Source organism: Centruroides vittatus, unplaced genomic scaffold (genome assembly GCF_030686945.1).
Source record: "Centruroides vittatus isolate TY-2023 unplaced genomic scaffold, ASM3068694v2 contig_790, whole genome shotgun sequence".
Taxonomy (NCBI): domain Eukaryota; kingdom Metazoa; phylum Arthropoda; class Arachnida; order Scorpiones; family Buthidae; genus Centruroides; species Centruroides vittatus.
Genome location: NW_027122510.1, coordinates 73143 through 92127, shown reverse-complemented (window position 1 = coordinate 92127; position 18985 = coordinate 73143).

Here is an 18985-nt window from a genome sequence, read left to right as displayed (position 1 = left end):
GATTTTCGTCGACGTATAGTTAACTGGGCTTATCTTCTATATGATTTCATACCTCGTCTCCACATTTATCTCTCAGACTGCATTCTTCGGATTAAGGAAAGACACATATGTAGATAGTGAGAACTTATAGGAATACAGTATTTTCGGTTCAACATTTTCCCTATGTTATATACATAATATTATAGTATTTGACTTATATTTACAAAGTTTATCTTACGTAAGGATTTATCGTACGTGACAAATCAAAAACATTTTATAATTTCTTTATTCCTCTACTGTACACATTAGATTGGGCACTCGATGTGATAAACTCTTACGTAAGAGAACCTTCCTAAATATAAATTAAATGTTTTCTCACTTTTGTAATAAAAGAGAGAATAGGGAGTAATCAAGTACTAAAAAATACTATAAACAGCCAAGATCCATTAAACACTATAGACACGCAAGAACAACTGATAAATAGAAAATAAAGTCTACTTTTTTCATCTTTTTAAATAATAAATTATGATAAAATATAATTATTTATAGTTAACATACAAATTTCATCTATCTGCTGCAAATTTGTTAAACTATACAATTAGTTCGTGTATTTATTCTGTAATCGTTTAGGATGTGTCAGTTAAAACATAAAGGTATTGATTGAATGGAATTTTTAATTAATTTCCTCAATTATAATTTAAATTAATGCTCGATTTGAAATTACTTTATCACAGTGGCGTGCCGTGACATTTGATGATTGGAAAGCTGTGTTTCTGTAAGAAGCCGACTTCCAGCGGCAATCAATTTAATTGCGCGTCAGTAATGGTCTAGGGTCCATTCGTACATGGGTGGTGGCTGTAGAGACAAAGACGACAAGTATCTGACAAAAACCGTTTATTTCAACATAAAATAAACATACACTATGTACAAAATAGTTTGCTTTAGGACAATCAGCCGTTCGGACGTCCTGAGCGTCGATGTAGTTCTTCGATGGTCGATCGAAGATGGCCCCGGGACAGTGGCGTTGACAAGTCTGTAAGGCACGAAGGGACTTCGTCCGTTGGAGACGGGAACACGGTCTAAGTCCAAAGTGGCACGGGTTACAGGTTGGCAGAATAGACGAGAAATTGTATTTTTTTTTTTTTTTTTTTTTTTTTTTTTTTTTTTTTTTTTTGGGCGTTGACACACGGTGTTTTGGTTATTCGGAACGTTAACCGAGTGCCAGGTGTCCTCGATTGTCGGAGATTATATCATTCTCCGTTCTTTCTTTCATCCATTTTGATTGGTCGTTCTACCTCAATCACGCTTCCCGAGTGGTTGGTCCCTAGTTACTAAACGTAACGAGACTCATACCTGGAGAGTGAGAAAAGTCAAATTCGATCTTCCACCGATCATAGGACGACTTCCTTCCGCGATTTATGGTTTCTGCCTGACAGTTTGATATAAACAATGGGTGTCCGACTACAAACGACTTTTATAACACCTATGTTTTTTTAAACTAATAAACTTTTCTCTAAATTAACCGTTTTTTCGCTTCTTTCGTGACGGGTCAGACCCGTCCGGTACATGACATTTCCATAAAAGTTTTTAACAAATACTAGAAATGACAAAAATAAACAATTTATGTATTTTAGTTATAAACTATTACATACATAATACAAATTGATACGATACAAACAATGATAGAAAAACTTGTTTTTTTAATTTTTTATAAACTAACTCTATTGGGCGATTTTTTCCGCAAAGTCGTTAATTACTCTATCAATAAAGTCGCTGGTCGTCGACTCCATCGACGTATTTAAAAGCTCTTTTTCTATCGAAAGCAACGCTAGCGACGACAATTTTCCCACCGACCGAGTGAGTGTTCCTGGCCAATATATGAATTTGCTTCGTGGTCAAAAAACTGCACTCAACAGACCCACTGGTAGATGGTACTGTAAAAATTAATGATATTAAATCATATAATTCTTTTAGTACGTCTTTGTTCGGATCGACATTAATTATAACATGTTTTATGTTTAAGAGTTACTTGTCAATATAGTCCGAACACGAATATAAATATTGCGATTCGCTACGTAATTTAGATAAATAAAAAAAAAATCCCATAAAATTTACTTAATTTAAAGAATTAAAACACGCTTGGGAAAATTGTTAATAATATCATATGTAATTCCAAATTTTTTTCTTTATAAATAGAAATATATAGTGCATAATAACAACCTTATAATTGTTAACTCGGATATAAATGTAGATGTGTTTAGCTACATAAAATCAATTTTTTGGTTCAGGGATGTTGAAACGTCGAGATACCAAAAACAGGATAGAAGTGTGAGAGGATGACAATACAGTATTATATTACAACAGCCAGTAAAGTAAAATTTTTAGCTTTTTATAAACACTTTCTCCTGCTAGGGTATAATAAACGAAAAAAAAACTTAATATAACATTGTCAATTACGTCATATCTATTGTTTAGTATGTTTTCTGAACAACCTAGCATAATTTGCCGTTTGTTAAAAACTAAACATTACCTTTTATGCGTGATTAACTTTGTAATAACTGTTGAAGTAACAAAGCAACTTCACAAACAAGAAGACGACGTAATCCACTGTAATTCGGCGGGTGTAACACATGCACTTTTGGGCATGCGTACTTTCTCGAACATAAGTTTTATGGTTTACCACGGGAGCCTGTAATTTATCAATGTCTCCGAATAGTATTTAATATCACACACTAAAAATAATTTAATTAAACATTACAGCACTACGTATCGAGAATGAAGATAACAAGTTTAATATTTGAGGAAAACAAAGGAGAGCTTCTTTGGGATGAAAATGCTCTGAAAAATTTTAAAGGAATGATAAGTAAGTGAAATATTTTTATTTTATTTAGAAACAGTACATATATTTATTTAATTTATTAATTGCTTCTTAAGAAACGGCAATAGCAGTAACTGTACTCGTATTGCCCTTTAGGTCTTTGTGTCAACGTAATTCAATAAACTGATTCCGCCACTTATCTGGATTTCGAGACTCCTAGGCTTTTAGCTGAAACTGTATTGAAAATATTTTAAATATTATATATCCATTTCTAAGTAACTTTGATAGCTTTTTGGGTAGAGATGAATTTTTTTATTTTTTAAATGTAATTAATTAATTAATAATTTACAAGTTATTAGTAAGTCCGACCCTACTCGAGACATGACGACACACAATCCTTTGTGTCTCCTTACTCAACTAAACTTAATAACATCAATGCCTCGTATACATAAGCTACCATGGCATATTGTGTTTATTATCTATTTCGTTATCTTCAGTTATTAATTTAAATGAAATAGACGCCAACATACACAAACACACACATAATAACAAACACATAAGTACAATGCATACCAACATAAAGTTCTTCATTTCTTTTTAGCTTTATAAGCTCAGGAGTCTCAAAATATCGAAATTTGCAAAAAAGAAGGTCAAATTTGAGACGATTTTAATACATCTTTCTGTCATATATAGAACAGCCGGGAAAGTAAAACAATAGACCTAGCAAATCTAATTAATAAGTTTTATAATTATTATTTTACATACAAGGAATATAACTATCGCTACTAATTATTACTGCAACTAACTAAAAAATATTACACTAATACGGTGATAAACGAGAAATCAAAGTTTAAAAGTTTATATGTACTAAACATAATGTTAGATATTAAAATATTGGCATTTTTTATTTAACGTAGAAGGTCAAGGAATAAAATGTTGTATGGACGACATCTTCCTTCTGGGAATTCTTCGCGCTAGAAAATATGAAATGGGAAGATCTCTGCAGTTGCTGAAGAATTACTACGAAATTAGACTGCATTATCCTCAATTATTTGAAGATCTTCTTCATTCCAAGGTGAAGTATGTTTTGCATAACATTCAACGATGTTTTGCATAACATTCAACGTTGAATGTTATGCAATTTTTGCCTAAACCCGATCAGAAAGGAAGATGTATTTTCATCCGCGAATACGGTAAGCATTATTACAATTTTTTCTTGCATTTTTTTAATAGAAAGTAACAAAGTAACTAAAAAACGTGAATTTATGTTACATTTCAGCTTTCACATTATTAATAGACTACATATAAATATATTTGCAGAGGTCTTGCCGCATAGGGCCAAATACGCCACTTGCAAATTTTCGCCCTATGCAGCAAGTGGCCATAAAATCCTGGTTTGCTTGTTTCGACATTCAGTCTGAAATTAAATCACAAATCACGCTTAAGGAAAAACAGTAAAATGTCGAGCTTTCATACAATGGGAGATCGTGCAACATACATCTACATAATTGCGTCACACGTGGTGAGAACATAGCCCTACACAAAAACAGCCCTAAACACAATATACAGTAAACATCTTGTGTATTTAAAAATAAAATAAAACGTTTGTCTTTGTCGGTTATTTTTATATTTCGTTAATAATATACTACAGTTAAGTAATACACCTTTATTTTGAGACTCTTTTCCACATCATTATATAAAACGTGTTATAAGAGACCTTCCCTTTAGCCATACAGCGATATCAGTGTTAGCATTTCTTATTGATAACACACAAGTTTTATAACCTGAGGCAAAGAAGAGCCTCAATATAAACGTCCACTCCTCATCAGATTTTATGTTTGTGGTGTGTTTGTAAAATCAACCAATAAGGTCGATTTTACCAATCTGAAATGAAAGTATAATTTAAATAAATTTTATTAAATGATATATCTCGAGAACGTTAAAAATAACAGACATTTTAACCTAGTGCTTAAAAATATTCATACGTGTTCTGATTGTAATAAATGGAAAGATAAATTATTTCATTTATCTACAATAGGTTAATTTATATTTCTTAATATGAATACTGCATATGCCTACAGTAATGCCATTAAAAGTTGATAATCTTACCATTTACAAATACATTTAATAAAATTAATAGAAGAATCAATTTTTTGTCAAGCTTCCATTAATTTTTTATGAATTTATAAATCACTTTAAAACATACAATTAATTATGATTTATTAATGTTTCGAGTTAATAATTATCAAAAACAGATAATTTTTCAAATATCAAATATTTACTGCAGAGTTTCTATAACTTATTAACAGATTTAGAGCCTAATACTGCTGTAATTTATTATCATTTTGTTAGTATTGCTTCTGCCGCTCGTGTATTAGCAATTACTTATCACGATGAAATGAAAATTTGTCATTGCTATATATCTTGAAAAATGTTTTGTTATGGAGTATAACTTTTGAATAGCAGACAACTTCAAAACAGATAAGTTTGTCTGCTGAATACTGGCATCTGCTATTAGCAGGTACATATATTACATGCTACACCTGGTCGTGGTGGGAGAGCCCAGTAATTTTTTTGATCCATAGGGCAATGCAGGCTGGAGCATAAGCTCCTGGTAAGGACATTCATGCCAGTAAGTAAGTAAAGCCTATGGAAAGAAATGAAGATGTCTGACCACACCCACAATCTGTGGAAATATTTATGATAATACAGTAGCGAACCGAAAATCGGAATCAATTGGGGACTGGGGTTGTTCAGATTAGTAATTTGTTCGGATTACCGATTATGTACGAAAAAATACATTAACATGTCCGATGTTCAAATTTTTCTCCGTTGCGTGTCACTTCGTGTTGAATTTTTCTCCGTTGCGTGTCGCTTCGTGTTGAATTTTCGTCGATTTTAAGCCTAACGAAAATTTTTATAATAATAATCGAGGCTATCGTATCGTTAAAAATTATTTCTGCATTTTGTACAAACAAAATAAATATATTGAAGAATATAAAAACATGAAAATTATACTTTAGAAGTAAATTTATTATCAAAAACGTTCGATTCAGCACGACACAGTCCGACTGAAAATCGTGCCGATTACCGGCGATTCCAATTACCAGGGTGCCGATTTACGAGTCTCTACTGTAGTAACATGATGTAAGTGTGATACTGGCTGGGACGTCGCTCGGGAGAACAAGGTCTCGGTCGTGAGTTAGGAAGAAGCTCACGTTCGATAAATAGGACACAGTCTTTCTTGGTTACCGGTGGCAAAAGTAGCACCGGCCCAAACATGGCTACTGCATTGTCCTCAAATGTGAGGAACCGACCTAGCTATGGAGTTTTGAGTCAATGCATGCACAGACCACAAAGGCTGGGAATCCACTGAAACAGCTGAAATGGATAATAGAAAAGAACGAGTTTATTATCTGTACTTACTACACCATCACAGAATTTGAAACAAACATGACAGCACACAGACAGCAACTACACTATAGATTGATACAACAATATCTTCACCTTACTATCACCGATCGAAGGGTTGTTGATCCAAAAAAGAACAATTATACACAACAGCATTTTCCCACAAACAACACTTGAACTTATCGAACAACAGATTACTGATTAAATACATCAACAACAGATAGAAACATTTAACATTAATAATGATCATGTAACCTGTCTGGATAGTCCAGTAACGAGCACTGATTATAGCAAACACACAACAACTACTACTAATGATACTACTGACACTTGCTCATCTACCACTGATAACATGGTTATGAGCCCAAATGGTTATGAGTTGTAATTTGAAATTTTGTACACAGTTAGGGTATGTCATGAGAACGTAGACAAAGATGGGGTTTTCGAAATTTCCCCCAGAATAAATGAGGGAAAGGATTTCCATAAAGTTGTATTTTAGTGTGCTATTTTAGATGTGGTGTTTTACGGTAAATCGATCATATTTTCAGACTTCTCGTATAAGTTCTGATAGGTTTCTAAAGAAGGTTAACCTAATTTTTGTACATATTGTAAATGGGAAAAATCAGCTATAATCTAATAATATTAATCTTCGCTATCGTTACCTTTTGCTTACGCAACACCAGGCTCATATGCTAGTTTTAATGTAAAAGCCATCATCTCCTTACGTATATGTAAGTAAAATTCTTAAAACTTCGATCTTTATTTACTCGAAGTGAAATTTTGTTTTGTTGCTCTCTATGTCACAATAGTTAGTACAAACAACTTTATTTGAAAAATATTAGCCACTATTCAATTTTTTCAAACCTCTACTCTTCACCATTTTAATCTTTACTTTTTCATAAAAAGTATTCCATTATGCTTAACAAAGGAATTTCTAGTATATATACAGTATAAATATACATACGCAGTGTCCAAAAACTACATACAGTGACACGATTCCAGCCCACCAGTGGCTGAATGACCACAATGCAATGTTCTGGGTTTTCTTCATGTGTTTATGTGTCTAAGACCTAACAAAATCCGGTTTCCACATATAAAGATCTGCAAAGTAGCAGATCATTGATGTGTTTTGTTGCCTTACTCTGTCTATTGACTAAGACAAATCTAAATACTGACATTTTAATTAATTTCTTTTGATTGTATGATTTTTGTATGCATGTAAACTTGGGATACTAAGTGTGTGTATATATATATATATTGCAATACAGTACATAAAAAAAATACTTTGAATTACTTGTATATATTAGAACTTTGTATATTTCAATTATATTTTATGAGGTTCTATAAATAAATAATCATTTATGATTATAACAGTGATTTTCGTTCACATTTAAAATTATAACAATATTATACACTGGCAAAAAATAATTTTTTTAAAAAAACGATTTAATAATTTATTCAAAAACTTATATTCAAAACATTTAATTTAATAAATACATTTTTAACATTAGAATATTACAAATTTATTATTTACTTAAACATTTATAAAAAAAAACAATCAAAAATAAATAATACAAATATTGATACAATAATTTACAAATTTCTAGTAAATAAATATGAAATTAACTTCTTTTTGAACAGAAATAGAAAATAAATAAAAAACAAATAACAATTTTTTAAAATATAAACAAATTATAAATAAACAAATAAATAACATTTTTTTAAAAAGAGGAATAGAAAATAAATAAATGAATAATAATGAAATTTCTTTTTTAACAGAATAAAAAATAAATAAACAAATAAATAATATTTTTTTCTTTTAAAATAAGAATAGAAAATAAATACACAAATAACTGACAATTTTTTAAACAGAATACAAAATAAATAAATGAATAAAAAACAAATTTCTTTTTAAACAAAATAGAAAATAAATAAACAAATAAATAACATTTTTTTTAAAAAAGAGGAATAAAAAATAAAAAATGAATAATAATCAAATTTTTTTGAAACAGGATAAAAAATAAATAAACAAATAAATAACATTTTTTTAAAAAGAGGAATAGAAAATAAAAAATGAATAATAATCAAATTTCTTTTTTAAACAGAATAAAAAATAAATAAACAAATAAATAATATTTTTTTCTTTTAAAATAAGAATAGAAAATAAATACACAAATAACTGACAATTTTTTAAACAGAATACAAAATAAATAAATGAATAAAAAACAAATTTCTTTTTAAACAAAATAGAAAATAAATAAACAAATAAATAACATTTTTTTTAAAAAAGAGGAATAGAAAATAAATAAATGAATAATAATGAAATTTCTTTTTTAACAGAATAAAAAATAAATAAACAAATAAATAATATTTTTTTCTTTTAAAATAAGAATAGAAAATAAATACACAAATAACTGACAATTTTTTAAACAGAATACAAAATAAATAAATGAATAAAAAACAAATTTCTTTTTAAACAAAATAGAAAATAAATAAACAAATAAATAACATTTTTTTTTAAAAAGAGGAATAAAAAATAAAAAATGAATAATAATCAAATTTTTTTGAAACAGGATAAAAAATAAATAAACAAATAAATAACATTTTTTTAAAAAGAGGAATAGAAAATAAAAAATGAATAATAATCAAATTTCTTTTTTAACAGAATAAAAAATAAATAAACAAATAAATAATATTTTTTTCTTTTAAAATAAGAATAGAAAATAAATACACAAATAACTGACAATTTTTTAAACAGAATACAAAATAAATAAATGAATAAAAAACAAATTTCTTTTTAAACAAAATAGAAAATAAATAAACAAATAAATAACATTTTTTTTAAAAAGAGGAATAGAAAATAAATAAATGAATAATAATGAAATTTCTTTTTTAACAGAATAAAAAATAAATAAACAAATAAATAATATTTTTTTCTTTTAAAATAAGAATAGAAAATAAATACACAAATAACTGACAATTTTTTAAACAGAATACAAAATAAATAAATGAATAAAAAACAAATTTCTTTTTAAACAAAATAGAAAATAAATAAACAAATAAATAACATTTTTTTTAAAAAAGAGGAATAGAAAATAAATAAATGAATAATAATGAAATTTCTTTTTTAACAGAATAAAAAATAAATAAACAAATAAATAATATTTTTTTCTTTTAAAATAAGAATAGAAAATAAATACACAAATAACTGACAATTTTTTAAACAGAATACAAAATAAACAAATGAATAAAAAAACAAATTTCAATTTAAACATAAATGAAAAATAAATAAACAAATAAAAAACAAAGTTTTTGTAAATTTTAAATTTCAAATTTCAAATTTATTTTTTTTTTAATTTCAAATTTTGAAATTTTTTTTTAAATTTCAAAATTTTAAATTTTAAATTTTTTTTAAATTTCAAATTTTAAATTTTTTTTAAATTTCAAATTTTAAATTTTTTTTCATAAATTTAAATTTTTAAAATTATTTAAATTAAAATTTAAAAATTTTTTTAAATTCAAATTTTAAAATTTTTTATTAATTTAAATTTTAATTTTTTATCAAAATTTAAATTTTAAATTTAAATTTTAATTTTAAATTGAAATATTATTTTATAATATTTCAGTAAATTTAAATTTTTCTTTTAAATTCAAATTTAAATTTTTTTTTTTAATTTCAAATTTTAAATTTTTTTTTAAATTTCAAATTTTGAAATTTTTTTTAATTTCACATTTTATATTTGCTTCGTTCTTTTAAATGTTAATATTCTTGTTTTTCTTGAATATTTTTACATAAAGATAACAATAAATTCGAACAAAGTGAGGAAAAATAAAACAGAATATCGATAAATTCGATTGTACTATAAAGATATTCAAAATATATTATGACAAAGTAAATTTTAAACTAAGAGATGTAAATTTCTGAATTTCTTCTGTTTTCTGTAAATACAAAATAAATATAATAAAGATTTTTTTCCAAAGTATTTAGTTATTTAAATAATTTTGAAATCAATAACTTCTTCTAAGATAAAAATGTACGCGATTGAAACCGAATTATATTATAGTAGAGCACTGGTGTATCTACTATAAAACCAACGAGGCTTATGCTTCAGAGTTTCTGTTCCTGGATAACCCTAAAGAAATTACATCTTCGATATTGTGCAGCTTGACCTGTTATGGTGATCCCTTCATTGCTGGTTATGGAGAGTCCCAATTACAGACAAAGTTGCAGGATATCGAAAATGTAAAGAGGCATTCACTCAGCAATTTAGCGATACTGCGACGTGTCATTTATAATGAATCCAAATATAGTACTGTCAATTCATATTCATATTACATAAAGTTACTAAATAATCTTACTCTACATCCTTTATGCTATTGCTTTCGCAGTGTTGTGAAACTACAACCTTAAAAGATTTTGTCTTAGAGGTAAACACTGAAACACATACAGAATTTAGATTAGTTAACCAACTAATTAATAAAAATTGTGTTTTTTACACATTGGTTTAGACTTATACTATTTACATCTGGATAAAATTAGCAAACACCTCGTAGTTGGTCGTCGATTCGAATCGAATGTATATGTTACCGTCCAAACCCGATTTCAAGCCAGACTAGTTTGTCCTAGGTCAAACTAGTTTTATCCTACGTGTGAGGATAAACTAGTTTAGCCTAGAACAATCGAGCTTGGCCTAAATACTTTAGGTCAAACTAGTTTGTTCTAGGCCGAACTGATTTATGTAATACAAATCGGTGCCAGTGTAAAAAAAATGATTTTGTGTAATTCGAAATGCCACCACAGTACACACCTGCGGTTAAAGTGTACCTAGGTAACCCCAATGGCAGTGCTTCAGTTAGGTTGGTTTGGTTAGGTTAACTACATTTTTAGTAGACGTTTCCTTTTTTTTCTGTTGCTCAAGAACTACAATGAATCAATAACTAGTGACGTTAAATACTGGGCAGCCTGCCGGCGGCTCCCCTACGGGAAGAGTCCGTTGGGAGCACGAACAGTCGGAATGCACCGCCATTGGGGTTACCTAAATACACTTTAACCCCCCGTAAAAATTAATAGAAGGTGAATTATTTTATGTTACACTAAGAGACAGAAATAAGTTAATTTTTGATGTTAGTTTGACTTTAAAAGTTATTTTTGTTATTTTCTTTGAATTTTTAAAAATATTTTCGAAAGGGTTGATGTTACCCTAGGTATACAAAATGGCGGCTTGTCTCTGACTCCAGCATACAGAAGCGAGGAAACAGTGGGGACGCACGTTCCCACTGTTTCCGCGCTTCTGTATGCTGGAATCAGAGACAAGCTGCCATTTTGTATACCTTGTGTAACATCATTTTTTCGAAAGTTAATTACCTTTAAAAGTGGCATGGCTTAATTAAAAAAAATACAAACTGATAAGTACTGATTAGCTTATTATTATAGTTTTGTACAAGTGTTGTGCCACTTCTAATCAATATTGTTTTTCATAATTAAGTAGACTATGTTTTAATAAATATTGTTCATCTAATCGATTGCCTTTTAATTTTATTTTAACCATTAATATATTTGAATAATCATTCTAAATCAGTTCGGCCTGGAACAAACTAGTCTAAAGTATTTAGGCCAAACTAGATTGTCCTTGGCTAAACTAGTATATCCTGACACGCCTAGGATAAACTAGTTTGACCTGAAATTCTAGTTTGGCCAGTAACATATACACAAATTAATTGATATATACAACTTCAATGAATATCTAAGGGTGGTACGTACGACATTAGTATATAAGCTAGAAGTATTTGTGTGTTCTGAGACCGTGTCCTCTTTATCTGTTTTTATTGTAACGACTAGGTGTATACATAGACACTGGGAATTTCTGACATCATCTTTATTCGGAATATCCTATAGGCCGATACGCGTTTCGGGCATAAAGTCAATATCTTTGTAGTGGTGTTAACATGTATACATCTTGATATATAAATTACTTATTTTAACTGTAAATAAGTGATTTTAAACAAGATGTATACATGTTAACACTACCTACAAGCATATTCCTGAAGTTAAAGCTGACAGAAGAAGGGACTTATTTGCCGAAACGCGTATCGGCCTACAGTATATTTCGAATAAAGATGGATGTCAGAAATGTCCAGTGTCTATCTATACACCTAGTCGTGACAATAAAAACAGTAGAAGTATGTTAACATAACTGCCGAGTTTCATAGCAATTTTATCAAACGGCCTATGTGTGCATAGGAAAACAAACGTATTCATTTGTATATACATATAAGTTGAAGATACATACCAAAAGAAGAATGCGGAAAAATTTCCTCAATTTAGAAAACCTTTTCTTTTTTGGTGCATGGTCCATTGATTGTTTCACATGCACATTTGATGTCATAGGCTCAATTTTGCTGTTGTATTAAAATGAAAAATGTAAGTGAATTGAAAACTATTGAAAACATATATTTATCGTTATTAATTATAGATTAAAACAGTAACATATAAATTCAACGTTTGAATGAAGAAAGTAATCGATTTTTCTGCATAAGTGAAAATGTTGTGTATCAAACTTTATTACACAATGAAGGTTAATGATATGCACAGTGGTGATATTCGAAATATTTAACAAGGGGTTTCGCTGGCAGAAAATTTTTCCCTGACAATCATCGACAAACGAAATGGAAGTTTTAGCTAGAAATAAATACAATACTTTTTCTTGCGATATATCTAACAATCAGTGGCATATTTGGAACGTAACGAGCCCTGGGTGAAGACCAGGTGACAATGGTATTTTAATGCTGTCGACCTTTTTTTTTTTTCTTTTAGACAGAGAAATTCTTCGCCGCGGAATGGCACTCCTCGTTATAGACAGATGTTATCATCTCTCGAGATACATTATCCTTTTTCTTTCGCTGTCCATAGCCCGACACGTGTTGCACAGCCATCTTGTATTATCTCACGCGCGTGGCATTCTGGGATCTCTCTTATGACTGGATGTACTTTCAAGAACTCTCTTGAATCGATCGCGATTAAACCTCGTTTTGGTCGAGATTGAAACGGTTGAGAGAGATCGCACCAAGACATAGTCCCCGACCTTGCTCACAATCTAGATTGAAATGCTCGGTGCAAACGGGGTATAAGGCCCTAGTTTACTAGTATTACAGAGTATAATACGTATATTTTAATATATTTAAAAAAAAAACCAACTGAGAAATGTTCCGTGTGTTTAACAAGGTTCGGAAAACTGAAAATTTTAACAACGGGTTCGGCCGAACCTGTGCGAACCCAACTGAATATCACCACTGGATATGCAGTAGTACTTCAGGATACGAACGCTTAAGGATACGAAAGTTTCAGGATACTACGTGAAATTCGAACATATTTTTGCTCCACGGTACGAACAAAAGCTCACCATACGACGTTACATTAGTTCGCAGCGCCACCGTCATGATCACGCGTTCTTTCTGATTGATGACTGTGACTGATTTTATTGAAAAGAAACATCCCGAAAAGTTTCATACTGGCCGTATTGCTGGTCATTTAAATGATATTGCCTAAGTCATTTTTAGAACATATTATAACAAGTAGCAAAGCCAAATTCTTTGGATAGATATTTTAACCAAGCGACTTCTATACAGTGAAAAGTGCGGGTAGGAAGTGACAGAAAGAAAGCAAATGGCAGTGAATAAAAATTTTAAAAAATATATAAACAGAAAAGATTTTAAAAAATGGTGTTATGTTATTTTTAGTTATTGTAACATTATGTTATGTAAGTTAAAGTTTTAGTATCATTTCCCTTCTCCTCTTTACCGGTCACGAGTTTACACCTCCACCGTCGTAACTATACCTCAAAGATAAAGTGCAAATAAAAGCTACATTTTTTAATCGATTATTATCCTATTATGTTATTTATACATTTACAACTACAAAACGCATTTTTCAGTGTTTTCCTTACTAAAGTTGTTTTTTTTTTTCAATGTACTACTTAAGCTTTAATTTGAGTGTGTTTTTCGTGTTGGAACGGATTATATTGGTTTTACATGTAATCATATGGGGAAAAAATGATTCACCTTACGACGTTTCCATGATATGATCTCAGTTGAGGAACAGATTAATTTCGTATCCTGAGGTACTACTGTATATTGTATTCAGACAGAGATATTCAGTAGATGAAACAATTATGTTACAGCTGTTGACGTGATGATCTTATCAATGGAAAGAACTTACATACAGTGAAACTACTTTTTCCTCAAAGGCTCTGTCGATTTCATTTAACGTAACAACCGTTATCTACGATAACAGTGTTGAACGTAGTGTAAAACTTTACTATCATACAATGCCGTTTAAAACGTTTTTTAGAATTTGGACATTAATATAGTATTCTATCTAACTGTAGGCCAAAATCCTGTACATCTTGTGTTGATTGCTTTGGAATAGGGCAGAAGTAAATAATAAATACAGATTGTATTAATCCACATAACTTCCACACAACCAAATGGAAATATCTTTCTTACAACTTAGCAGTTCTAAAGGATTCTATCTCAGACAAATCTAGTTTTAGTTTGCGAATTCATCTAGTTGACTGTGATAAGGACAATACTATGTTCTTTCTCGTGGAGCAGAGAATACTGAAGGTACAAAGGATGAAAGGTCGATGCTAAACTGCTAAGGATCCTACAATCAAAGATACAGATAATTTAATAATAGAAATTCGTGCGTCACCACAGAACAGGAATTTTCCAGATTATTTGTCTCTTTCAGTATCTGTTAGCAAAATGTTGTCTAAAAAACTTCATATCATAAATTAACTGAAGATAAGTCACTTATTATCAACAAATATTCGATAAATAGAAAAAGTCCGTGAAAATTATGAAAATCCATCAATTTTAATAAATATTAACTAATTAAATTCCCAAACGTGATATTGTATTAATTAAATTTTTAGATTTTCCTATTCATTTTTTACAGGAAGAAATTCTAAATTCAAAAAATAATAATCATTGTCCAAATCGTATTTATCAACAATGAACAACTTGCTCATTATCATTAAAGTATAAAAATAATAGCAAAATTTAATTATGATTAGATCTTTTCATTTTATCATTTCTCTTTAACTACATAAAATAATCAAAATAAAAAAAAAATAAATAAAATAAAATAAATAAAAGAAATCTTATATTTAATGTTAGTGAATATATGAATATTGAATATCAACTTTAATAATAAATCATATTTTTATATTTTTCTAGAATATATTGAAATTATTTTATTTCTATATATATATTAATAAAAACAATGCACAATGTGAGATAAAAATATGTATTAAATAAACATAAAAATCTTACCTGTTAAAACCATCATTAGTTGCTTCTCGCTCATTTTTCTCATCACTGGCTAGAGCTTTTATTCTCGTATTTATCGCAACACAAGTAAACATCGTTTCAAAAACATTTTGAGAATTACAATCGTTGTTGTTAGAAAATCATCACTAAGATCACGAACTATGTGTGAATAATCTGTTTCTTCATAACCTTCTATATCCCAACTGCAGAAACTATTACAGTCATCATCGTTTGTTTGTGATTTGATGCTATGACCAGGAGGATCTATTTGTTCCTCACACAGTAAACTCTGGATTCCTAGAAAGAACAACGGGAAATGAGGAAAAATGCTTATTAAATACGTATATAACCAAGATTTGTACATTTAATCTTACCTCGTTGACAGCTTGCAGCTCAACTTTCTGAGCACGCGATACATGATGACTTTCATTCTCATTACAACGAACGTAAACACTTTTTTATCACCCGGTTGCGAATTAATCTTGCTATAGCCGAAAGTAATCCTCAGCAAGGTCCAGAACAAATTTCTGTGTAATTTGATTCTCGATAACCATCCAAATCCCAACTAGAGAAATTCTCTGGATCATCATAAATTGTTTGGGATTTTGTGCTGAGATCAAAGGGATCAATTTTGTCGTCACACAATAAATGTGCATTTCTAGAAACAACAATAGAAAGTGAGATAAAGTACGTATTAAATACCTACGTACGTAAGATTTTTATATCTAATCTTACCTCTTGAAGCAATCGTTGACAGATTGTGCTTCAACTTTCTGAGCACGCGATACATCATGATTTTCAAACTCATCGCATCGAAAGTAAACATCGTTTTTATCAACCGGTTTCGAATTAATCTTGCTATAACCAAAATAATCCTCAGCAAGATCCAGAACAATGTCCATGTAATTTGTTTCTCGGTAACCATCCATATCCCAACTCGAGAAATTTTCTGGATCATCATAATCCGTTGAGAATTCCATGCTGAAGTCTGGAGGATCAAATTTGTCCTTAGATAATACTAAATCTGGCTCTTTATCCTCATCTACATTTACATATAAATCTTCCTGAATTTTCTCCATTTTGAAATCTGAAAGAAAAAACAATTCGTGAATTATTTGAGTCTAAGCGTCAGGGGATAATCAAGCGAATATTTTTCACAGATTTATGCTCATAATTATTTACATTGACTGTCGTAATAAGATATATTCTACTCCAAATCCGTTTAAAATATAGAAATATATCGTGCAATTAATTTTTTATTCTAGTTCTTTGCTGTTAATTAATTTTAAGAACCTTATGATTACCTAACGACAAATTTTTAGATCGGTTATTCTATTTTTATAAAAATATTTGTACAGTATATTTTGTAGTCTGTCAAAATATTACTCACACTTCTCTCCAACACAATTTTCTCGAAAAATTTCACGCACAAAGTTTCGAATACGTCTTTTGTCTTCGAAAATAATCTCTCAACAAAGAACGCGTAACAATGGAAAATCTATTGTTGCCCGTATTCTTGCGTTTCCTCGTGACATTGAAGCTGTCGTAGTAAAAATACGTAAAATATTTAAAATATCCGACGGATATATATTTATTTCTGCTTAAACGATCTTTATTACAAATGAGTTCTGTACATTAATTGCTGGGCATTATAAAAATGTAACATTAATAAACTGTTCTTAAATATATTATTAATGCAGAAGCATACGTTTTATATTCATAAATAAGCTGCTCTTTTTTCTACCTTGTTTTGCATCAGTTTAAGAATCGTTCAATTTCAAAATCAAGTAGAATTTGGTACAAAAATTTTAATCTGTAACAAATTTTATAGCAACATTAAGCTAATTATTTAATTTAAATATAATGCTCAATATTTTGGAAAAAAAAATTTTGACAAATTTTAAAAGTAAAGTCAGTGCTTTTATTGTAACGTCTGATAACTTGACAACGTTGCCGAAGAAAACACCACCATATTGGAATTTGCAGATTTATTTCGACAAAATAACTTTAGATTAGTACAGATGAATAGTAAAAATGATAATACAGTAGAGCGTCGATAAGTGGAACCAATTGGGGACTGGGGTCCTTCCAGTTAATGATTTGTTCCAGTTTCCGACTTTGTACGAAAAAATACATTAACCTGTCCGATGTTCAAATTTTTCTCCGTTGCGTATCGCTTCGTGTTAAATTTTCGCCGATTTTAAGCCTAACGAAAATTTTTATAATAATCATCGAGGCTATTGTATCGTTAAAAATTATTTCTGCATTTTGTACAAACAGAATAAATATATTAAAAAATATAAAAAAAACATGAAAATTATACTTTAGAAGTAAATTTATTATCAAAAACATTCGATTTAGCACGACACAGTCCGACTGAAAATCGTTCTACTTTCCGGCCGTTCCACTTACCGACGTTCCACTTATCGACGCTCTTTGGTAATAATAATGAGAGATTTTCATTCACTACTACTAATGCTACGATAAAGCTAAAAGAACTTTAAAAATTGCCGGAACGAATTGATATGTAGAAAAAACTATATTTCTTATTAGACTATACATATACATGAGTCCGTATCTTTCTGTCCCTTCACACGCACCTAAAAAATTTCTTCTTTTAGAAAATAAAACATGCGACTACGTTCCCAAACCATCCATTTTTAAGATTGATCTATTTACAACTAGCGACACAACCGTTATGTTTCAATTAGATATATTTAAAACATTTTAAAATCTACTTCAAATAATCTAATGTTTAATTGCAACGTATATGATAAAACAATATTACATGTTACACGTGAATGCTAATTGTCTTATTCGATTTTTATGATTATTTTATAAAATGGGTAAATAGAACTATGGTTACTAGAAAACAGTAGAGTGCCATGACATTTGATAACAGGGAAGCGGTGTTTTCATAAAAATTTGAAACAAATACTGGAAATGACAAAATTAAACAGTTTGTTTATTTTAATTTCAAAATCGATAATATCTAATTTAGAATTAATAAACACAAGTTTTAGCTAAAGAAGGATGACACTGTCGTGCTCGATGTGGAAATCAGCAAGAAAATTCTGTACCAATAATTAGACAAATAATCGATCAATGTGTTCCCAGTATATGGAAAACGATACTCGGCAAGAATCAGTTGCAACCAGGTAACAAGTCTATGTCTTAGAACATTGTACTCCTGTTCAGGCTTATACAAGAATGAGCCACAGAGAAATGTAGCTACCGACAATTTTTTTTATTTTTTGGAATTTGAGAAATTTTTGAAGGAGAAAGCTAATAGTCTAATTGAAACTGATGAATTAATAAACGAGAAATTTAATCTAAAGAAACAGGGTGAGATACCCACATGACACTTGAGAAATAAAAAACTATGACTACACCTTGACAATTTGCCGAGGAAAAAAGAAAAACACAATTCTTTTGAGTAAACTTCAC